Below are 26,056 nucleotides of genomic sequence, written 5' to 3'. Positions count from 1 at the left end.
GCTGCCGGCCAGCTCCTGGCAGCACAGGGCAGCCCACGGCAGCCCACAACAACCCACAGCAGCTCACCCCGACCTCCGGCAGCTCACAGCAGTTCAGCTCCAGGGACAGCTGTTGTTCAAAATCTTAGCTGTAGAGGGCGCAGCTCATTGGCCCATGCGGAAATTGAACCCGCGACCTCAGCGTTAGGAGCACGGCACTCCAACCACCTGAGCCACCAGGCTGGCCTTTGATTTTTAGGGTGAAAAGTTTACTGTTAATACTGCTATGCTACTGTGGATTTATTGCCAACACCCATAATTGAAGGAAGTCCGTAGTACATTTCAGTAATATGTTAGTGAAAATAGAATTAATTGTTTTGCCATCCAAATTCTAGTATCCTTAAATTCGATCCATAGATATAGTAGGCTGAATTTTGGTCCCTGTGACCTTTACCTCCTGGTGTTATCCCATGGTTGTGTTACTTAAATATACAAGTGACTTCAGAGATAACTAAGATTAGTAATCAGCTGACCTTAATATAGGCAGATTAGCCTGGATTATCCAGGTGGACTCAGCTCAAGGTAAACATAGGAGCCCTTAAAAGCAGAAGAGAAAGATAGGAAAGAAAGCCAGAGAAATGGGGCAGAGGGGCAACTCTGAGATTGAAAGCATTAGAAAAGCTTGACTCAATGGTGCTGGTCTGAATGTGGAGGGGGCCACATGGAAAGAAAGCGTGAGAAGGAAATGAATTCTGCCAACAACCTGAATGAGCTTGGAAATGAACTCTGTAAGATAATAAGTAAATGTTGTTTAAGCAGCTCAGTTTGTGGTAATTTATCATCTCAGTGTGGGGGCTAAAAAAAAAATTAATACTTTTCCTCCCATTTTCAGAGTTCTAGCTGAAATAATAATCAGATTAACAGAGAGAGTGTCGTGCGGGGTGTCAGGCGGGGTCTCTGGTCCCACTCCCCACATAAGAACGCAGGACATGGTGAGGCCAAAAAGGAACACCCATGGAGCCATAGGTAGGGGAGTCATATCACTATATTCTCGCTGGTGGCTGGGTTGGAGACACAGGAAACAGGAGCAACACAATTCTCAACCCTCACTGTGCCGCTTGCAGACTCAGCCACCATCTTCTTGCTAGCTCCCCCCTTTTTCCTGCTAGCCTAGCCACAGCAGTTATATTAGTGCCCAATGGCTCACTGGTTACAGCTGACGGCCAACTAGCCACAGCTGCTGGCCATTTGATCACAGTTGATGGCCATTTACTACCTGAGCCAGCACCTTTCTATGTGAGGCCGAGAGCCTGGAAACTGCTTTTTGGGGCTCTGTCCCCACAGAGAGATTAACAGGAGAAAATCAAATTTTAATATATGCACATGGGGAATTCACATAAGCATGAAAATTCCAAAATTCAGTGAGGCAACATTGGTTATAAATGATATTTTAGAAAAAGGAGAAAAGGAGGGGGGTTATTAGATTTCAGAAGTAAGAATGGGCGATTTATAGATAGTTAAGGAAGAGTGAACACACATGGTAAGCAAATTCTTGCTAGGCAACTCAGAATCAATGGGATACTGGGAGGTATCTAGCTAACAAGCTACTGCCTAAAACCCTCCTATTTACAATACTTAATTCAAATTAGGCTAAAACGAACATCCTAAGATTTCCTTCCTGAAGCAGGTTTTTCTATCAGGACCTCTTGGGCAGAAAGTAGGGAGGGTCAAAATTTCTTTCTGAATATTTTGTTTCTTAATAACCAGCTTAAAATCAATATCCCCAAAGGCAGCTTCAGGGTGGCAAAACTTTGGTTCCCTTCATCAGCGATGGAAAACTAATATAATGGATTCCAGGTTATAACACCTGCCCAAGGGAATGTTTAAGGAACAAAATGGAAGGAAACTAGATACTGAAATATCTATAACGACAAGCTCTCCTCAAGCCTGAACCAGCTAGACTATTACTGAGAGAAGTACATGCCTATCTTTTAAAAGTTGATTAAAGCTCTGAATATGGAAGTATTAGTTTATATAAAGTGTAGAATAAGACAAGAGACACAGGACCAAGTCGTGAAAAACTCCAATGTTTAATGGCAAGGAAGGAGGAAATATCCAGAAAGACAGAAGTAAAAGTAGAAGAATGGTATCACAGAAGGCAAGGAAAGAAAATAGTTCACGTGAGTAAAAAATGTTCAGTCCTGTTAAAGATCAGGTAAGAGTAAACTTGAAAATACCCTTTGGATTTGACAAAAAGGGGATAATTGGAGACTTGAGCCTGGGAATACAGAGGACTAATGTAACGGCAGAACCAGCTCAAAATGGTCCTATCCTGTTTAACAAGATACTGAGTTGCTTTTCAGAGATAACAGACCAAAACTGCATGTCATGCAGCCAAACCATGCTCAGAGCAGAAAACTTTGACCTCCAGCTGCACTTGGAACCAAAATCTCACATCCGCACCACCCCTCACCCCCCTACCTCCCACACACAGAACCAAAGGACCGGGACATAACCAGAACTTGAACACTGTAAACCTTTCAAAAGCAAAGGGTCGGTTGTCTAGGAAGATTGAATGTTGACCCCCTTTACCATAAATAGCCAAGTTCTAAGGTCCTCCAATTAAAACTTGCCCCACGAGTACTTCGGCATACCTGTTCCCCCTAAAAGCTTTAAAAACACTTAACCTATTCCAATGAGAAAGATGGATTTGAGGCACTATTAGATTTCCCATCTTCTCAGTTGGCGCCTTCTCAATTAGTGAGCTTTTTCTTACTCCAAATCTCACGTTTTGAGTTCTGGCCTTTCAAAGCATCAGCACATAAACTTGGGTTCAGTAACACCAAAAACAGTGGAAACAATCCTGAAGAAGAACAGTTGAAGTGCAGCAGAATCCAAGACCGGAAAGAACCCAACCAGCACTGAGAGTGAGGAGAGTCAACTTTATTATGCTGGCGGGCTCAGCGGGATCCTTCCCAAAAGACTGAGCCCCTAGCAAGGTTTTGACTAGGTTTTTAAGGGTTGGGGACTTCCTTGAGTCAGGGAAGGGGTAGGTGTCGTCTGGTGATTGGCTCAAGGTGTGGCTTGGAGGGGGTTATGCGGAAGTGGGCTGGGGCTTAGGCTGGGGATTTCTCTCTCTGCTCAGGCCACCATTTTAGCTCACTTCCACGTGGCAGGGAACCATTTTAAGGTTAGTTTCCCCATCAGAAGGACTTTTACAACCTGATTTCAAGACTTACAACAATCAAGAAGTCTGGTACTGGTGTAAGAATAAACCCCTAGGCAGCCAGATGGCTCAGTTGGTTAGAGCGCAAGCTCTCAACAACAAGGTTGCCAGTTCGATTCCATCATGGGATGGTGGGCTGCGCCCCCTGCAACTAAAGATAGAAAACAGCGACTAGACTTGGAGCTGAGCTGTGCCCTCCACAACTACATTGAAGGACAACTACTTGGAACTGAATGGCCCTGGAGAAACACAATGTCCCCCAATAGTGCCCAATAAAATTTACTAAAAAAGAATAAACCACTAATCCATATGTACTTCAGCACTTTTCTCCATGCTCATTTAACAATATGTTAATAAATACACATATAGAGAAATTTTAGTCACCATCTCATTAAATAGCATATGGTACACACTCCCCTAATTCTTGCTTTATTCAACAGGCCATAGCAAGCTCTCCAGGTCATGGAAATTGTTCTAAGTCATTTTTAATACTTACTTAAAAGTCATCCTTATATGATTGAAATTCACTTTGTTTCTAATTTTTGCCTCTTCTGTAGAATCCGCAAGTATTGAAAGTGTTGCCAGAAGGTAGATATTTGGATTGAACTGTAACTTCAACATAACAAATATTGCCAGGTTACTTCCTTTCATTAACACCCAGAAAGTTAATCTTTTCCGTCATTGACAATGGGTATCAACTTCTCAATCTATGTAAAATGATCTCATTGTTGTGTTTATCTGAACAGTCAAAAAGATCCAGTAAATTGAATTACCAACTGGAAAACAAAATTCAAGGCCAATTTGGAAAGCAAAGAACAAAAAGCTTAGCATTTGGCTGCAGGGTTCAGCCATTGAGAAAGAAAATAGGCCAGCAATTCAGGTGCTAAGAGCTTTGAGTTTGGAGACTGACTGTAAAATACAAAAAGCTACTAATCAACTCATTCTTTGTCAAAAGTACTATTCTCTTCAGATTCATGATCAAAGGGGATAAATTTTACCACTACAAGGAACAGATTTTTAAAAAGTGTACTTCAGCCCGGTTGTGTTAGGTCTGTCCATTCTCAATGGTGATAACCCAGGTGACAGAGAATGTTGCGAGAGACACCGAAAGAATTTTCCGCAGTGGTCCTCTCAAGTCCTCTTCAGCCCTTTTGGCACAAAAACATAGCCCCTTCCTATCAATCCCTCCATTCCTCTTGACTATCAATCAACATGACAACAATGGCTATCAATCCACAAGAATTACTCCTCTCTTGCCCAAGGACCCATCTTTGACAAACTATTCCCCAAGTTAGCCAAATTTTATCTGACTCCTCCTGCTAGGATGCCTTCCTTTCACAGTTAGGCTGCTCATTTGGAACCTTCTCATACCCAGCACTCTCCAATAAAGGTTTACGCTAACAGTGTTTTGGTCCATTTTCTAAAATTGTGGTGCCTCAGTTTAAATCAGGACTGGACCCCCGGCTGCTCAGCCTGCAGCCACATCAAGAACAGAATGTGCCCAAGACCCCTGGCCATGTCCCTTCAAGTTGCAGAGACTGACTGACTAAGGCTTTCACCTGATCTGCTCTCCATGTTAAAATGTCACTTAGACCTTTATTCTTTTCATTGTCCATGGTGTAAGCCTCTTGATTTGATTTATTTTCATTACTCAGGGTTCTCACAGATGAGCTGAGCTCATAGTCCCAAAATGCTTATTTATTTCTTATTACTGCCTATTTATTTCTTGTTTGTTCTTGTCATTTGAATATGGGCTCAAAGTTGTGGGGGAAAATAGCACTAAACATTGGAAGCTCTGGCAGGATCTTACCAATGACAATTTAGAACTGTTACCAGTAACTACGTTTTTCCTTGGTTCTTGTCCTCTTGAAGGAAAGAATTTAGTCAAGAGACAGAGTTAAGCAAATTGCTGAAAGTAAGGTTTATTAGTAAGAAAGTACACTCTGAGTGTGGAGCAGGCTGACCTGAGGGTGGGTAGTAGCTTCTCCTTACACTGTGCATGGGTTTTTATCCCTATGGGTAGAATTGTCTCCCCGCCTCCCTCTCCAGTATCTTCCTCTTTTTCTGCTGATGTGTCCCATCCTCCCTTCTTGTTTCCCAGAGTGTAAGCATGAGCTCGTCAATATCCCATAATTTATTTAAAAAGCTCACTAAAGGGAGCAAAACCTCAATGTGTGGTCCTGGGAATCCGGGTAAGCGGGATGTACATCCTGATAAGTGGGATGTTTGTGACACAAACTCAGGCAAAATCACGGGCCTCGGGTGGTCCTTAATGGTGGTCTGAGCCAGGGCTAGTCCCTCTTCCTCCTGCTCGTTTCTACCTTTCTACCTACCCTAATAGAAATCAGTGGCCATTCTGAGGAATTTGGAATATGAATACGATAATCCATTTGCTTGACACCTTAGGCTAAAATGGTTGAAAGATTCCAAATATTCAATGATTAGTGATATAGGTATCCTGGTGTGTTCCCAGGATCATGATCTCACAGTCACTGAGGAATGGAAATGCGTATCAGAGAGGCAATTTTAAGTAGCACACAATTTTAATGTAAAGCACAAGAGAAAAGCTCTCTAGAAAGAGGGGAGATCCGAAAATGGAATGCCCCACAGACTAAGCTGCACCGGAGACTACATGTCCTTGAGTCTACAATCTTTACATTGTTTACCAGAAGCTAATTGGCCCCCTGTACCTGGGCTAATGTCTTAGCTGACTCTGCAGTTTGAGGTGGTAGCCCCTCCCACTGAGTTCCCTTCTCCACATTTTTCTGTCAGCTATTTTGAAACTGTTTTCTTTGGTCTTGATGTCCTCCATGGCGGTCCTGTCCCTGACTGCCCACGACTTTCCCATCTCACTTTGAAACTGTTTTCCTGGGCCTTGATGTCCTCCACTGCAGACCTGTCCCTGACTGCCTATGAATTTCTTATCTCATTAGCATTTTTAAATGGGAAAATTCTAAAATTGCTGCCAGTAAGGACTCCTTAGAAAAGGCTAATAAAAATGTGGAGGATCTAAACTCCAACCTTAAATTCTCTTCTCCCTCTCCTGATCCAACCCTGGATTGACTTTCTTCTTGGGCCCCTGTACTTGACTCCCTTCCCCCCTTGTTATGTTCACCCTCTTCTTCCTATACCTTTCCTAGGTCCTCTTCCTTTTCCTCCATTGTTCCTTCCTAAACACACCCCTCTCATCGGAAAATTTCCCGTCATGTCTTATAACATAGTTGACAATGATAACCAAACTTGCTAGTCTTATAACTTTATACTGTAGTCAATATCAATTTTCATAATCTAGTTAAGAACTTTCTAAATCCTAAGGAAAAAGGATTTTTCATTGAATAATTTATAATCACCTTAAAACTTTGTAGTATGAACTCTCTGATCTCTGTCAATTAGTCCTTATGGGACCCAGAGGTAGGGAAAACTCTTATGTAATGTGTAAATCTTCAGTCATGCTCTCCAGACACAAAGTGTTAAAGAACTGATTCTCTCCACTTGCTGACAGCATTAGCAAATGAGGGGCATAACTTCTCAAAGGATAAACTCCACTTTTGTCAGACCAGAGTGTATTTTGTTGGTCATGACGTCATTATACAAAACGAAAAGTCTCTTTCCCTTCAGAGACTAGAAGCTCTTCATGACTTTACCAAAACAACATAATTTAGAACTATGAGTTGACACACCTGAGTTCTTGCCCTGAATAGACTCACTACCTTTGGACTTCCTAATTGTCATAAACTTTTCTTTCTATTTGTATATAGAAAATCAAGACAAACTCTAGGGGTTTTAACAAGAGCATAGTAGACATCAGAGACCCATTGATTATATCCCTTTATTTGAGCCCATACCAAAAGTCTACCCACCTTGTTTTGGTGCAGTGGTAGCAGCTGCCAGTCTGGCAACTTAGCCTTATAGTCCCTGATGCTATTCAAATCTTATTCTGGAATGGAAATACCTACCTAGCATACTATGCCTCTAGAGTTGAGATAGGGTGGGGGGCAGGGCCTCCAAGAAAACCATTAACTGCCAGTCAAAGACAAAGAATCCGTAAGTCAAGATGAGACAAGGAAACTGCCAGAATTGGCCAAGACCAAGATGGCAATGACATTCACTTGCAACTAACCTCCAGACACATTATACAGTCATTATAATACATCTCCATGCTAAAGGACACACCTACCAGTGCCATGACACCTCCCAAGAAGACCATATAAGGACAAAAAATGGGTGTATCCCAAATTTCTGGCAAAACCCACCCATTTTCTGAAACTAATAGAATATTCCTCCCCTTCATTTCAATATAAAATACCTACCAAATAAAACCTGCCACACCTTAAATTGGGGTTGTCTCTTACTCAGAGGCAACCTCTGCTCTGCCAATGAAGTAGATCTTTATTCAAAAAACGACTTTCACTTTATTTCCTGGCTCATGCTACAGTTCTTTCCTGTGCAAAGTCACGGACCCTCTTTCCTACAACAGACTGCCTTCCTAAAAAATCATCACCTCTCCCCCTGCACATGTTCTATCCATTGCAGGAACACTCTAGACCCCACTGCTGCTCTTCCTCACACAATAGAAGGCAAACCTCAGAACTGTCATGAGCTTTTTTGGGAATTTCTCCTGCCTCACTCTGACTTCTTTGAAACTCTTTTAGGTGATTCCTATTTAAAGCTGTCTGTGGATGGGTGCTAGTTCAGAATTGAACAAGGAGACCATCAAGCTGGACATGCTGTCACAACCCACTCAGGTTTGCTGGGATCCAACCCTCTCCCAGAGGCCAAATCTGCACAGTCCTTTGCCACACAAATTTCTGTATGGTGTGGTACATAATTCATTCAAAATCACTATTTTGATGTAAATATTTGTTTTCTTAATTACAAATTCATCAAAGAAAACAGAGAAGGCACTTATTTTTGCTATTAGAGGGTCCCAAATTTCAAAATAAAAGAGGCAGCCTTTTAAAATCTGAATGCTATGGTGTGTTTTTTCCTCCAAGTTTCAGTTTCAGACTAAAATAGGCAGAATCACAAGCAATACAAAAAGTATGATGCGTTGTACAATGTCACCTTAGCTAAGTTCAAATTAACTTTGCTAGAATTTCTTTCCCTGCATGATTCTGAGTTACAGTTGACCACAGGAAAAATATGAGAGTGTTCTGGAAGGCCTAAGTAAAGCAGCTATCATTTTTTTTTTCCACATTGAAAATCAGTATAGGGTGCCAGGCATTGTCATGGTGAGCACAGGTTGTCACTGATCTGCTCGCTCACCTTGTGGGGATACAGTGGTACCCAGTCCACAGATCCTCAAGCACATACCATATCTCCTTCTTCAGCTTTTCCTAGTCCTGGACCAAGTGCAGGGGTAGTTTCGTGGTGGAGGGCATCAGCTTCCCCTGTAGATCAGCCAACATCATGGTTTGTCCTTGTGGTTTCCAGTTTATCCTTATGGGTTCCAGTTTTTGATCTTCCCTACTTCACATCCAGCTTCCCTGATAGCCAGCTGGTTGACTTCAGGCCCTACACAACACAGAAATATTCTTGTATAGACTTCTCAACCCACTACCATAATTGTCTAAGTTTTTATGCCTATAAATAAGCCCCTTATTCTATTATTCATACTATTTCTGCTTCTCTAATCAAACTCTAACTGATACAAGCTGTCAGTACACTTATGAAATAAGCATCTTCTAAAGAGGAACATAAAAGTGTATTTGTAGCATTTATTGTTTGCTATATGCCAGACATTTTGCTAACTGTGACTTACCTTGTTTGATCTTTACCACAACACTATTTTACAGGTAAAGAAATTGAACTCAAAGAGATTACTCAAAGGCACAGTGCTAGAATCTGAAAAGCTGGGCAATTGAGAGTTTCTGCTCATAACCATTGTCATCCTTCCTCCTCCAAAGAGCATAAACTCTGAAAAGTAATGAATTCCCTGCACACAATGGTAATTTTTTTTACCCCAGAGGTATTTTTGACTTATTCATTTTGTTTGAAAAGGATCCCAACGTGCCACCCCAAAATATGCCACTTTGGCAAAGGAATTATTTTGAGTTGAAGATGTTAAGAATCATCCCACTGAAGTAGGACATAAAGTCTAGGAAATTGACAACCCCCTCAGGGTACAAAGTGAGGTGCTTCACTGGTTACACAAGTAACAGGTAAATGTATCCAGTACCAGCAGCTGGAGAAAAACAAGAACCAGTTTCATCCAGCTCAGCTGATCCCTATGACCGGGACCTGACCTCTTAGCTAATTTTAATGTCATTATAATCTCATTTACTCTGCCGTTACTATGACTCCTGTCATACATCTGATGCTATGACAGTTCTGGAGGAGCCAAATAAGGAAGAAAAATCAGAAATGGAGGGTCCTGCTCAGAGGGAGGAGATAAATGAACCAGGTCAATGGGATGTTACCAATTTCCACCCCAGGAGGGACAAATACCCCTGATCGTGACTTCCCGGGGCGACTCATTCTCTGAGTTGGCCTGCACTTTCCTCTCAAGTGTATTTTTCATTTTCAATAAATCACTCTCGCTTTCCTGCATCTGTCTTGCTCTTGAATTCTTTCTTGTGCGGAAACAAGAATCCAGTCACCGTAGCTCTGGGCTGATTCCCCTCTTGGACACCCCTGTGAGCCTTGGGCAACACCACCACCCCCACGTACCCCCACGCCACCTGGAAGAAAGAGTGACTCATTTTTCAAAAACAGTTTAGGGCAGCCAAATGGCTCAGTGGGTTAGAGTGCGAGCTCTTAACAACAAGGTTGCTGGTTCAACTCCCACGTGGGATGGTGGGCTGCGCCCCTTGCAACTAAAGATTGAAAATGGCGACTGGACTTGGAGCTGAGCTGCGCCCTCCACAACTACATTGAAGGACAACTAGTTGGAGCTGATGGGCCCTGGAGAAACACACTATCCCCCAATATCTCCAATAAAATTAAAAAAACAAAACAAAACAACAAAAAACAGTGATCCAACACCAAGATGAGTTTGCATAAATAAAACTTTGCTAAAATAGTCTTTATAATACGTTAGTTTAACTTCTTCACAATTTATTGTCCCTTGAAGCCCAAACTCCCTTTCTTTTATTAAAAGGGTATATAAGCCCTACTTCTTTGAGTTTCATTAGTTTTCTGTGAACTCTTGCAAATAAAAAAAAAAAATTAAATGCCTTTTTCCCCATTAATCTGTCTTTTGTTAGATTAATTCGTACACCCCTTGACAATAAACCTATGAGGGTAAGTTTTTTCCTCCCCATGTCTAAGTTAAAAAGGAATATTTTCCAAACAGAAAAATCATCTGAAGAAGTTCCTTAGATTAACAACATAGTACAGAAATGTTCATTAAATTTTAGTTAAAACTTGCAAGAGACCTACTCTATCTTAATCAATTTAAAGTGTTAACTTGTCCTCCTGATAAGGTAGGAGGAAAGGTAGAAATGAACAGGAGAAGGAAGGAACCAGCCCCAGTTAGGAGGACCCTTCTAACTGCTCCTACTTGGATGGGTCACAGATATCCTGCTTTGCAGGGCATTGAAAACAAAGGTGGGCACAAACACCTTACTCAGCAGGATATTGAGAACAAGACAACATTCCGATTTAGCACCCCGCCCCACTTAGTGGGCTTTCCTAAAGAATTATAGGAAGATAGTGGCCTTGCACATGCTCTTCAATCAAGATATGTCATTAGAAGAAGGAAAAATGCTGGAGAGGGAGGGGAAACACCCCACTTACCAGAATGTACATCCTACTTCCAGGACCATGCATTATAGTTTGCCCGCTTTTTAATGGGCTTCTCAAATAAATCTTGGGAAATTGATGGGTTCACACTTACGCCCTGGGAAACAACCTTGGGAACAAAAAGGGAGGATAGGACACAGCAGAAAAAGAGAAAGACACTGGATAGGAAGACAGGGAGAAAACACCCCTAAAAACAAAAACTCACGTCATGTAAGGAAAGGCTGCTTCCCTCTCCTGGGTCAGCCCATTCCATGCCTCACTTTACCAATAAACTTCTTGCTGTCCAATGCTTGCACAAACTCTGTCTCTTGACTGAATTCTTTCCTTCAAGAAGACAAGAACCAAGGTAAAATGTCATTCCCAGTAACACTCCTTTTGAAAAGCCAACCACCAAATATTCATTATGTGAGGAAAAATTCTTAGGTGTGGGAAGGAATACAAATTACAAGTTTTTGTAAAAGTCGCAAGAGGCCAACCTATTACATCACATATCATCAAAGAAAAGATTCAGGGCATGCTGAAGCATGCTGCTTTGTTTGTACCAACATTTTCCTCATTCTAAAAATAATATGTGCTCATAGACAATAAGAAAAATACTGAAAAATAAAATATTATTAATAGCCTATGACCCAAAAATAACTACCATTAGTATATTGGTGTTTTTCTTCCCATGATTTCTTCTCTGTGAATAGTTTTTTTCTTTTTTAAGTAAGGAATAATTTAATCTGAATATAACAACATAAAAAATACAGAAAGTTTATTTCTATCCCATAGATACTAAAAGTGAATTAGATAACATTTAAAGAAGTATAGTTGTGGATACTGGAAAAGTTACACAAGGCAAGCACTTTAACTATAGAACTCCGTCTTCAGCAGCTTTGTCTTTTTTTCAGCATTCACCCTGAACTCCTCCCCCTTCAACCCATCATTTACTCCGATATTCCCCAGTTTGCTTCCGTTTATTATGCACTTTGAGAACCTTGGAAATGTTCTTTCTTTTTGAATTTCAACCTTATTTCAATCATCTTTCAAAATCTAGCCTCGAATTTGTATTTTATTTTTCTGGGTGTTTCTCCACTTTTGTTATTGTTTCAAGTGTACAAAACAACATAGTGATTAGACGTTTATATACCTCACAAAGTGATAACCCCAATTAAATCTATTACCCATCAGACACTGTACATAGTTATTACAATATTATTGACTGTATTCCCTATACTGTACTATATATCCCTGTGACTATATTTTAATTATAGTTGACATTAAATATTATTTTATATTAGCTTCAGTTTTTTTCTTTAACAAGATAGTTTTATATGTTATAATATAATTTTTGAAAATATAATTTTAATAATTGAATATTTTTTCAAGGAAAAAAGGTACCATATTTTGCTAAATCATTTCTCTAGTGGTGAACACAGAGTTCATGGATAATTGTTTTCTTTGCTTTTATTTAGATACTCCTAACCTAAAAATAAACAAGTCATGGTGAGAGGCAACAAGGGTTTATTTGAGATCCAAGAAGAATAGTAATTCTGGGAAGCACTAATGCAGGCAGAAACCCAATTAGTGTTCCCATTAGGAGAAGCCAAGGGTTATTTATGAGAAAAGGAATGGGAATAATTACAAGACTAGAAGGAAGGAATTTCTATGGGTGTAGATAAGCTAGGGAAGGAATTTCTATAGGTACAGATAAGCTTACATAGTGATGCTAATTCTAAAGAATGTCTTTAATTTCAGTCTTGTAGTTATAATGTGTGCTCTCCTGCAAGTTTTGCAAATAGTAGTTTGGAATACAGTGCTGCTGTAGGCCTAGTCCAAAGTTTATTTTGCCCAGTTTTAACATTCCAAATGTTTGTGGAGTTAAAACTTGCAAGGCAATTACTTTTGGATGGCAGCTCTAACTCCATTTTGAAGTGGCTGTGTTTGTATTGTTTTTTACATCACAATAACCTTTTTTTTTAAGCAGGACTTTTTTATAATTCAAAGGTAATGCAGAAATGGTGTAAAAATTTTAATTTCCAACTTCCAACTCCAGAAATAACCACTGTTCAATTTAATTTTGTGCATACCCTTCCAGAGCCATGTCTGTGAATATGCAATTATATTAAAAGGTAAAATTCTTAAATTTGTTAGTACATGTAAATACTTTATTGAATTATGAAGGAAACAGCAGGTAAGAAAAGAGCTGATTTGATAAACATTTGAAGAACAGTCTTACTACATGGTCAGAGGAGAAAGAAATGCCAAACAAGTTTGCTAAATTGGTTAACTTTTTTAGAGCAATAAATGCCTATCACATTTTGGGTTAACATTTCTAACCGGTGGTAAACATCCTACGAACTTACCAAGTTTAAAGTAAACTTCTAATCTTATTGAGCAGTTATCTTTATGTACCCTCATCATATGGTGATTGTTGTCAAATATAAACTATCATTTTCCAAGAGTGTCACATTAAGCAAGCAGACTTAGTAAATGTATTTTTAAAAATCAAGCAATTATCACTAAGACTCTGTCCATGTTTGGGATAAATTTAAAAATATATACATATTGGGGGTGGCTCGTTAGCTCAGTTGGTTACAGCATGGTGCTAATAACACCAAGGTTGTTGGTTTGAGTCCCGCATGGGCCACTTTGAGCTGTGCCTGCCTTAAAATATATATATACATATACATACACACATATATACACGTATATATACACACACACATATAATGTACATTTAAGGCATATATTTATATACACACCTCCCTGTCACTTCAAAATTATAAAGTTATTTCCTTAAAGCTTTTTTTTCCAGTGACCTCATATTTTTGTTTGTCTTTAGATTTTTAAAACTTTCTCCTCCCAAAATATTTATTATTTGATGTAATATAAGGATCTTTTTTTCATCAAAATAGACAAAACACAACTTATTGAATAGTTTACCTTTTCTCACTGATTAGAAATGAAACTTTACATTACTATATAATACACAGATATGTCATTGATTCTATTTCTGAATTCTCTTCTCATTCAGGAGCCAATTTGTCTAAAACTGCTTTATTATGATAATATTTTAATAGCTTTATATTTTGACATCTGGGAGAGCATGTCCCCTATGTTTAGTCTTCTATTTCAAATATATTATTTATGTGAATCTACTCTTCCAGATGTTCTTTTTTATTAAAAAATTATATTCTTTTGAACTGATAGGAGTAGAATTTTGGAGTCATTGGGTACGTTCAATGTGAAACTGTTTCTCAAAGTTGTACCAGTTTACACTCCCAACAGCAGGGCATGAAGGTTTCTGGCGCTCATTCCTCACAAATTTGTGGCTTTATCAACCTTTTAAGGCTCAGTTATTCTGGTGAGTATACAGAAATAACTTATCGTGGCATTACTGATTATTATGGGGATTAGCACCTTTATCTGTCTATATGCCATTTGTAATTCCTGTTTGCTATAATGCCTGTTTAAGACTTGAGCACATTTGGGGAGGGGAAATCTACCTTTTCTTCGTTTTTATTATTATTTTAAGTTAAATTTTTGATCCATCTGGAATTAATTTTAGTGTAAGGCAACTTGTAGGAGTTCAACTATCACTTTCCAGATGGCTAGGCACTTGTCACAAAACTACTTATTGGATAATCCACTTCAGACTATTGATAATTATATAGTCAAATTTTGTCTATCTATCTATCTATCTATCTATCTATCTATCTATCTATCTATCATCTATCTATCTATCTATTGCATATGTGTAGATAAGTTATATTAAGACTTCCTTTGTATTGCATAGAACGCATAGATAAATTAGAGAACTTCCTTGGAATGTTTTGTTTTTATATCAAGTCCTTCAATCCAGGAGCATTGTATGTCTCTCCATTTATTCAAATATTATATTATGCCTTTTTATACAGTCTGATAATTCTCTTCCTAGATAATCTAATTTCTCTTGCTGCTATAAAGATTTTTCCATTATGTTTTCTGATTTCATTTTTTCTATTTGATGGAGAAACTGACCTGAAATGGTACCCTGCCACGTGGAACTGAGCTAAAATGGTGGCCCGAGCAGAGAGAGAAGTCCCCAGCCTAAGCCCCAGCCCACTTCCAGATAGCCCCCTCCAAGCCACACCCAGAGCCAATCACCAGACAACACCTATCCCTTCCCCAACTCTAGGAAATCCCTAACCCATAAAAACCTGCTCAAAACTTTGCTAGGGGCTCAGTCTTTGGGAAGGATCCTGCTGAGCCCACCAGCGTAATAAAGCTGACTCTCCTAACTCTCTGAGTGCCGCTTGGGTTCTTTCCGGTCCTGGTATCCATAGCATATTGACTTTTTAAAAATTGTAGTAAAATATATACAACATAAAATTTAACATTTTAACCATTTTAGGTGTGCAATACAGTGGCATTAAGTACATGCATAATGTTGTACAACCATCACCACTATCCTCTGATTCATTCCTATGTTGATTTTATTCCTGCCTATATTACTGAAGAAGCTCTTGGTAGACAACCTCAATTGCAAAAATATTAATAACTAAAAGTTGGAAAGCATTCACAAAAGACTGTTCTCTTGTCACACAACAGCCTAGCCGATTGTCCCCCCCCCACCCCCCCCCCCCCCCCCCCCCGTGTCTTTCCTTAAGGAAAGAACAGACTGTGAGACTGTGCCTTTTTGGGACTTTGTTCTCATGTCTATCTAGACTCCAAAAGAGGGAGTCTAGATAGACAGTAATCTATCTTACTCGTTCAGCCAATGACGAGTAAGATTCCCCATGGGGGGAACAACTCAAGCCAAGCGGAACTGCGTGGAGACCCCTGATGAGCTGCTTTAGAAAGATCTGGGAAGGGGCCTTGCCTCCCTTTCCCCCTGCCTGGGAAAAACCACTGCTGACTCTGGCTTTCCCCTCTCACCTGATTGTGAGAGAAGTCAAGAGAGCGATAAAGATCAAGCCCTCTGCTCAGCTCTATGGAACAGGTTCGACATGTGATATATGTCCCTTAGGGAGTCGCATACCTCACCTCAGTCATCATAGGACTTTCTGCTTCGGCTGTTTGGGGACCAACATAATTGGTTTGGGTTGTCTCTATGACGTGATAAATGAGTCTCACAGACCGTGTCAGAAATAACACTACTCCCTTGTATGCTTATCGATAAAGCCATCAGTCAGTTCGATTAGGGGCTCCAGTCTTTCATGACTGTGAGACCCCCTGGCCTTCTGAGACTTAACTGCATTAAGTCTCTGTTTCTTTCTTTCTTAAAAACTTAACCCAAAGCCGCCCCTTCTTGCACCCTCACTGCCTGTGTTGCGCTGGACTCGACACTGTTCATTTTTTATAAGTTAATTTTGTCACTGAGAGCTTTCCATCAAGCCTAGGGCAAGGCAATGGAGGATTTGGTTACTCGGGGGATTTAGATTTAATGAAGAAATAATGAATGATTCAAAAATTGTTGATCAGGAAAAGGCTGTGACAAGGCCAGACACAGGCTTTGCCCCTTAGTCTGAACCTGCTTTGTACCTAGCCAACTCGCCATTCTTTGTCTCCTGATTTTCAGCTAAGATTAGAACTCTTTGTCCCCCTGAAACTAGCTAACTAATGAGAGAAACATTTGTTCCACTGACTGAGACTTCTCCTGCTTACAAAACACCCTCAACTGTAAATCACCCCAACTGTAGCTGTTTACCTGTCCCTATAACAGTCTAAGGCAAGACCACTCTGATGAGATATTTTGATCTGAATAACATCTAATGAATAAGTCCTAACAGAAAAAGCCATGCTTAAGCAAGATAAAGCCGTCTTTTCCTAAAAATTTGATTTGCCATACCCATTCTTTATTTTGCAAGATGTAGGAAGAGAAGGATGTATTTATCAGAACCACCCATAAATGATTTATCTTCTTCCTGGGGCCTAGCAAACCTCAATCATGTGAGGGGCATAAGAAATTGAAAAGTTGACTTTAGTACTCCTCGGAAATATTAACTACATCCTCAGGAATTCATCAAAAGAGATTATATTATCCAAAAATCATTAAGATGTAGCTAAACATCTTTGTGTAGCTGTCTGAGTTTGTGCTCTCTCACCCATTAGCTGTTGAACTAAGAGGCAGAGGTTGGAGTGTGTAATTGAGGCAGGTTAGTTAGTATGAAATCAGACAGTTAGAAATTCCTTGGTAGACTGAGCAAAATCAGAACACTGAATAACTTACCTGTACCAGGGCAACCGTATCAGGGCAAAAATATCATCAATCATGCTCTGGGGTAACTGGGTTTTTCAAAGGTCTCCCCCAGGCTGAGCAGTAGAGCAAGTCTGAGAAATATTGTATCCATAGGCACCAATATTCCAGCATCCCCTCCCAGGTAGAAATAAAGGTATATAAACACAAGTTTTTGCCTAAGCTAGTAGCAGTTTCGGATACCCCGCTCCCACTCGGGAGCTGTAACTCTTTGCTTGCTATATAAACTATCTTCCTGTGCAACTCTTGGCCTCTCCTTGGTCTGTGTATTCATTCTTCGGCTCCACAAGACTAGGAACCCAGGATACACTAAGGAACATTCTACATCATAATGAGGCATAATGTAAAGTACATACCATCTGTTTATGAATCGAAGATAAAAATTATAGTTCCAACTCTGGTAATAACTAACTTTAGAAAATAATTTAACCTTTGAGCATTTCAATTTTTTTTTTCTTTAAAAAGTCAAGGAATAGAACTAGGTAACTTCCAGGTACCTTTGCATTCCAGGACTACTGCAGGTTTATCTTTGCTTTAAGCAAGCTTTGTGCATTGTTTCTGTGAATCTAGGTTAACACACCTTTGAAATGCCTCTTTTTCAGATCCCTCAGAAGCTTAACTATCCTGAAGATAGCACATAATCTCGTTAACTGTCCTGTAATCCAATCCCCACCTTGGTTTCTCCCACTTTCATTTCATCTTCTTTACATTCCCATCTGAATTCCAAATGCATAAAAGAAACTGCAAACTGTCATTCTAGGAAGCATTTTTCTCAGTCTGTTGAGCTCTCCCAGACATATCCTGTTTGGCTCAAATAAAAATTTTGTACAGGTTTAGACATTCTTACATTGACAGAACAAGCCTCTCCTGAATGTGCCACATTTGAGCTGAAGACAATCAAGGCCCAAAAGGCTAAGGAAGAACTTCTACCTCCCCCTTAACTACCTAAAAGAGTTTAGATAGAGGGCCTGCTATGGGAAGAGAACTATCACCAGAGATAACTAGGGGGAGTTAGGCAGGGCCTGTTTGTTCAACGTCTTCTCTGTGTCCCACTGTCTCTGCATGGTATGGCAGACTTATTTAGCAAACATTTGCTCTGAGATAGAAAAACCATAGGCAGTCAGGGACATGGCTGTGGTGGAGGGGATTAAGGCCAAGACCATAGAAAAGCCAAAGGAAATGACTTTAAAATAGCTAACAATTTCAAACTGCAGGGCCCGCCAAAGTTAACCGCCCAAGGACAGGAGACCAATCAGCTCTGACTAGAGACATTATAGTACCTAGCATAGCCCTATTCCTGGGGGGCATTCCATTTTTGGATCCCCCCCTCTCTGGAGAGCTTTTCTTTTGCACTTTACAATAAAACTGTAGTCCTTAAACCTTACCTCTCCTTCCGAGTCTGCGTTCTCATTCTTCGGGTACGTGAGACCATGATCTCTGGGAACACCCCAGGATCCTATGTCATAACCATCTTCCTGTAACTAGTCTTCCTTCCCTTTGAAGCCTCAGACCTCTATCTCCTTCTCCTTAGCTCGGGATGGCACATAAGCCTCAATTTCCTGACTGTCTTGAGAACCTCTTGTGTCTTTGTGGGGCTCCCATAAATACAAAATTTAAATTTGTTTTTCTCCTGTTACTCTGTCTTATGTCAATGTAATTATTAGACCAGCCAACAAAACCTGGAAGGGTAGAAGAAAATTTTCCTCCCCTACAATCATCATGAGGAAATTAATTACCTCATATAACAAGAAGTCCTGATGTAGGCTATTCTGCCTTTTAACTTAATACGACACGCACAAAATTTTTTCAGAACCTTTTGGGGAAAAGAAAACACCTTGTGATTTTGATTACCCTTAGGATGTCCTAGGCAGGTCTTGGGGATTTATGCACCTTTAGGGACCATCTTAGACTAAGTACATTAACTATGGTTACTTTTGTCCTCTAAGTTCAGAAGTAGCTATTTAAATAAAACTGCCACCTGAGTCTTCAGTCTTCTAGTCCTCCTGGGGATTTATTAAGTTCAATTGTTAGTGGCTCTTTTCATAAGACCAGTCTTTATGCTTAATCACCTCATCTTCCTAAGATCACACAAGAGGATTCCATTATTTCCAATCCACTGAATTAATACCAAATAAACAGCAGAATTATTGGGAAAAAAATACGATAAAAATTTGTGTTGCCCACGAGAATTAGTTTTGTCAACAAGTTAAGTTCTATCAGATTTGGATCCTCGGTTACTTTTACTTGAATCTTTTGCTACATCCAACTTGTCCTTCATTTACATCAACTCTTAGTAACTCCTACCCCACTAGATAGTTTATTATCTCTCAGTTTTAATTATTCCTGTTCTAATACAGGCTTCATATTGCAACCTCACATCCCTCTCACACACCAAAACATGTGCTATGGGGGGGAAAATGACACAAACCCTGATCTCACAGAGTTTGGAATTTTAGAGGAAGCAAGATATATAGACATTGTAAAAGATAATATTAATGGAACCACTTCAAAATGGAGTCGAAGCTGCCATCCCAGAGGAAATGCCTTGCAAGTCTTACTCAAACACTTAGAAGGTTAAAACTGGGCAAAATAACTTTTGAATTGGGCGTAAAGCAGTATTTTATTCCAAACTACTATTTGCAAAGATAACAGGGAAGCAGACATTATGACTACCAGACTGAAAATTAAAGACATTCTTTAGAATTAGCATCACTATGTAGGCTTATCTGCACCTATGGAAATTCCTTCCCTAGCTTATCTGCACCCATAAAAATTCCTTCCTTCTATTCATGTAATTAGTCCCTTTCCCTTTCTCATAAGTAATCCCTTTCCTTTTCGCTTTCCCTTGCCTTCACCTCCTAATCAGAACACTAATTGAGTTTCTGCCTGAATTATGTTTCCCAGATAGCTAGTCTTTTGGATCTCAAACAAATGCTTGTTACCTCTTACTTTGGCCTTTTATTTTTAGGTTAACAACGTTAAGCTATAATGAACCAATATAAGGAGTTACTTTGAAAATTTAATGATGAAAAGTGGAAAGTTCCTCATCATATGCCATGAGTAGTAAAAGATTTTTAATGTGAAAAAGTAGGAAGCATAAAGAAGACAAGGAAATTTGACGAACTATAGGGTTTTACATTTGAAAGATCTCCAAATTAAAAGACAACCTGAAAACAAAAATTTAAACATGACAAAAGCTTAATATCCTTAATACAGAGAGCTAAATATTAAAAAGTCCTTATGCTCCCTGGAGAAAGACGGACAGTTCTATAGCCATGAATACAGGTAATGCTCTGAAATCAATTTGCTTTTGTGAAAATGCCTTTAGAAGCCGAACAATTAGGAACAATCCAGTGTTCCTGAAAGTGAGCTAGTCAACAAGTCCTGCCTACTCTCATCTCTCTAACTAGCACAAGCCACATTTGTAAGGCTGATGTAAACCCAATCTTGCCTCTATAATCGATACAATCACTAGACAAATTCTTTCCAAGGACCTCACAAGACCAGCAGTTTGCTTTCCTCAAAGATACTGTACCCAATCAGTGTAGTTACCCCTTACTTAATTAAGTGATAAATTCATCTTTTTAGTTATAGATTTTAATTGTTAGTCCCCTCTTTTGACCGAGCCAGGTATTAATACACAAAGGTACAATTAGATAAATGTACAAAGGATGTGGGACAACAATTCATAAAGGAGAAAATCTAAATGCAAAAAAAAAAGGGGGAAATGTTCAACCTTACAATTAATCAAAGAAATTCAAATTAAAACATTGAGATATCTCCTCCCCAAATACTGGGGGTGCCAAAAAAATGTATACACATGGCTTGTATTCATCTTTTGTTATCGGTATATATTGAGCATTACAATTTTAATACCGTTTTTTCCTTTCTTAAAAGGTGTATAATTTTTTGCACCCTCTGTATATTAATGCTGCTAAAGGTTTACTGAAATAAACAAACTTAAAGTCTTGAAAAAAACTTTATTTTACTGTATCTTGGGAGTTTTATTTTTAGCTCCCTCCTCCCCCGCCTTCCTACCCCAGAGAGAGGGTTGGAAGAAGAGGGAGAGAAAGGGAATGAGGTTAAGTAGGAGGGAAGGAAGAAGATGGAAGAGGGGGCATGGGAGAGAAGGGGAAGGAGGAGAAAAAGAAGAAGAAATTTCAAGTAGAAGAAGAAGCTTTAATCTTTGCTATGATAATGAAAGCTATAAGATATACCACTATGTTTTGATGATCAAATTATAATATGACAAGGATGCGTGAGCCAATAACAGTCTTATGTTCTTAGCACCAATAGCCCTGTTTATTTCTAATAATGCTATTTGTATTGAACTCTATTGTTTTCTCGTTTTAATGTAGCTATGTTGGCTTTCTTTTTGCCTTGCATAACGTTTCCCTCTATTTACTTTATATTCTATTCTTTTCTATTACTATTGTTGATTAAAGAATGTCCAGCCTATAGGAAAGTATTGTAAGAGTTTATTTGAGCCAAACAAGATATACCTCGAAGCAAGATCTCAGCAGACTAAGAAAAATGCTTCTCAGGATGACAGTTTGCAGCTTCTTTTATGCATTTGGAATTAAGTGGGGAAGGTAAGGAAGATTACATGAAAGTGGGAGAAAGCAAGGCATGGATTGGATTACAGGATAGTAACAAGGTTACGTGCTCCCTTGAGGGTGGTTATGCTCATTTCAAAGCTGTGTTAACTAGAAGCACCAGGAAAAAAAGACATGGCTTGCTTAAGGCAAAAGTAAACCTTTTACTAAAAAGAAAAACATATGCTTGGGGGGTGACTACCTACAATGATCTTCCCAGTTATTAATTTATGATCAGATCACCCTATGATGTTACTTTCCATAGAACCCCTTTTTCATCTACGATATGTTAAAAAATAAAATTCATCTGAATAAATTTGAAGATCTAACTGGATTTAATTAAGCAGTTCAGGAATTTGGCAGTATCTCATCTAGCAACTAGACGGGTGCTCCATGAGTTATACAAAACGGAAGGTTTTTGTAGGCAGAAAGAGGGTGAAACTAAGAAGCTCAGAGAGTGGATTAGGGTGAAACAAAGATATTTAAAAAGTGGATCATTTCAGGCAAGGGCACCTTCCCTTAGCAGAAGACAGGAAGTTCTATCAGAAAGACTACCTCAATAGTGTTGATCAGGAAATTCCAGACTGATTGATTAAGATCATGTTCCCGGAAGAGGTTGAACCTATACTTAGATCAGGTATTAAATCTAAGTTCGGTATCATGGGCTTATCGCATGACTATTGCCATATTGGGTCTGTGGTTTTATGTTTAACACATTAAACTGCAAAATCATTAGTAATTATTGGTGTCCTATGCAGGGGTTGACCAAATAGTAGAAGGATTTTATAAATGATAATCCAAGCCAGGTCACTACTGAGAATGAAAGTCAAAAGATAATAGGCGTAAATTGAGACTGTGCCAAGCAATCGAGGGCATACTTAAAATGCACACTCATCAATTAAAAGTTATTTTTAACTATTAGAATGAGCAAGTGTTACAATCGATCACCTAACTACAACGTTCATCATCACCACTGAATTACTAAGAGCTTTCTGGGTATCTGCCCTTCATCACCACAGCCCTCCTTGACACGTTCTCCTTCCACTAAATCAATTCTGTTGAAATCAGGGTGATTAATCTAGTTTAGATTCTGAACTACAAATCTAATTGCGCCAGTGTATCATTGTGATTTATAACAAGAAGTATATATTTGGTCTTTGTCCACCGTTCCTGGCAAAACCCTTCTAATTTCCAATATAAGAGCCATAGAGACATCTTTTGTTATGATATTTAGTTGTGTTCCCCATTCATGAAACAGCTCCAGGATAATGGAGGTACAATGGGTGTCTTTTGTTATCCATAGAACAAGCCCCTCTCAACCACACGCGAGTTTATGTTAATGAGGCAACTTCTGGAAAGCCCCAAGGTTGGGGGCTGCTTGCCAGAGAAACCAACCAAATGATTAGAAAGATAAAACTTTCTATCTCACCCATGCCTCATCTCTGGAGAGGTGAGAAGGGTTGAAGGTTGAATCAATCACCAATGTCGAATGATTCACCCAGGCACACCTATGTAATGAAGCCTGAACTACAGGGTTTGAAGAGCTTTTAGGTTTGACACTTGGAGGTGCTGGGAGGGTGATTAGCCTAGAAAGGGCATAGCTCTGCACGCTTTTCCACTTTTCCCACATACCTTGCCCTGTGTCTCTTCATCTGGCTGTTCATGCATCTTTTAATATCCCCTGTAATAAACTGGTAATCTAGAAATAAATTGTTTTCCTGAGCTCTGTGTGCTACTCTAGAAAATTAATCAAACCCAAGGAGGAGGTAGTGGGACCCTCCATGTCAGTTGTAGAAATTTACACATGAAAAGGTCATGAGGAAAACAATACAAAATAAAATGGAGCCACGATGGTCAAACTGCTCAGTTATTAAAATCAAGTAGCTGAGGCATGATGAAGCAATTCTATTCTTGCTTTAACTAGCCTGGGAACTTAAACTTTTGAACTTTCAGTTGTGCGCCAGTGCCTGGATATACCTAAATACCATAGATAAACTTCTGAAGGAGTTAAGAAAGAATATTCATGTGCTGGAGATGTTTATATCTCTTAGAGATAACTATTTGTCATGCTTAAGAAAGAATATTTCATTATCCAGACCACCTGGCATCCATCATCCAGACCACCAGGATATCTGAAAGATTATCATTCTGAGCCAATCCACGAACTAAGAATGCTCATGGAATATCTACCAGGTACAAATCACTAGCCTCTGGGGTTCAAAATATGAATAAGATATAATCTCTGCTCTCTAGGAGTTCACAACACTCAAGCTAAGTCATAAATACAAAGCTATAGGAAGGTGTGAACAGGAATTATGACAAGTACTCACAAAAAGCATTTTAACCCAATCAGTAGAGACTTCAGAGAGGAAGTAATGCCAGGTCTGTGCCTTAACAAATCGATAATGAATCCAAGAAGAGAAGGACACTCTTGAGAATAGAGATTAAAAAAAGGCATGAACAAGGCTGAAATCCAAAGAACATTACAGTTTGTGGAGGAAACTGTATGTGGTTTGATGAAACTAGGGAGATGAGCATAATCCAGATTGAGAAAGGTTTTGGATTCCCTCTTAGAGTTTACCTTTAACGCTTTTAGGATAGTGTGAGGAGTTATTGAAACTATCATTTACAAACATTAAGCAGGGTACTAATTGTTTTGCATTTTTTAAGTAATTTAATGTTTTTAGTGACACAATAAATAGATACTATTATCATCCCCATTTATCGGATGCAACAATTAAGTCTCAGAATCCTTAAGTAATTGTCCCATGATCAGGCAGCAACTACATGGAACAAGGATTTGAACAAAAGTTATTCTAACTCCAGAGGCCATGTACAATAGCAGCACTGTGAAATAATGACAAGCCCATATATTTTGAAGGAAAGTTACCCTCAAAATTGCCACCCATTCTTTCTGCTTTGATTTTCAGATTAGACTTTGAAGAGTCATCCTCTAGCTTTCTGAATTCTTTACTATATGTATCTCTCCTTGGATAAAAACCACAAAAATTCCTTTCCATATGGTGTGAATTTGCTTAAGGAAACATAAATGAGAAAAATACAAACACCAAATATGGGCAAATTATGTTTTACAAAATTTGTTCCCATCTTGCCCTTTGATTGAAGATAACTTCAAAGATGGTAAATGTCCCATTTAGCTTTTGCCTTTCACTGACTCCTTCATCAAGCCCTACCCTAAAGGGTTCCACACAAATAAGACTTCAAAATAGAAAGGAAATAGAATTACAGTGTCTTAAGTGGCTATTAAGGGATCAATTTTCATCTTAAAGGAGTAAACTTCAAGTTTACTAGCTCATAAAGTCCTCTCTTAGGATTCTGTCTGGGAGAGTATTTTGGGTTAACATACCTGGTTTGAAAAAAATGAATCAGAAATGTCCTTTTAGCAATTTGTAATTTTTCTGAGTCACAAATGGAGTTTTAAGAGATGGAGAGGTCTCAAACTTCAGAGTTAAGTCTTAGATCAAAAGCTACACTTCATGAAATTAACAGTCACAGTTTTTTTCTGATATTAAATCAGAATGAAAAATGAAGGACTCAAGATTAGTATGTTCTAATGGGCACTCAAAGCTTAATTGTGATACCCCACCAAATGGTAAGAATGTGGGCCTCCGAACAATAGCAAAACTTTTTTCTATGATATTCTTGCTGCTCTTTAATTTGTATTGGTATCTCTTACAACCTTTACCATAGCAGAGGTGCAAACCCCAGTTAAAACACTCATTTTTCTGGCTAAAATAGAAAACAAGGAATGATTCTCCAGGACTAGCTTCAATTGTAGGTTCCTTGCTAAACTTGAACCTAGCTAACCCTTAAGCCATCTACCTTGGATAACTGGAAACAGAACATGGCCTTGTCTCACACATCACACATTTTTGTTTTCTTGTTTCTTTACATCCTTTATAACCCATAAAATTTCTGCTAACTACCAGAAAGGGGGAAAGAATTGAGCCATCTAATTTCCAGCTGCCAGCAAATGTAGCATTCTCTTCCTTCACCTGTATTCTTGTGGTCTTACCTTAATACCCTGCACAAAGTGTTTATTATTGTACATTGGCTATTAAGATCAAGGACAGCTTGCTTGAATTAGAGTTGATGCTGTTATAGAAGATATCATAATGTATTCAGGGACTCACCTAGAAAAATTTTTATAAAGGTTTCCAACTCTGAGTCAGAGTTCAGATTGGGTACAGTCCCCTAGCCTGATGTCAGTGGGAATTATAACTTCAACAAAAAATATCCCAACGTTTTACAGTCACTGTCTTATTTGGA

Source organism: Rhinolophus ferrumequinum, chromosome 10 (genome assembly GCF_004115265.2).
Source record: "Rhinolophus ferrumequinum isolate MPI-CBG mRhiFer1 chromosome 10, mRhiFer1_v1.p, whole genome shotgun sequence".
Classification (NCBI taxonomy): domain Eukaryota; kingdom Metazoa; phylum Chordata; class Mammalia; order Chiroptera; family Rhinolophidae; genus Rhinolophus; species Rhinolophus ferrumequinum.
The sequence above is the reverse complement of the archived record's forward strand: the minus strand, read 5'-3'. Positions refer to the sequence as shown.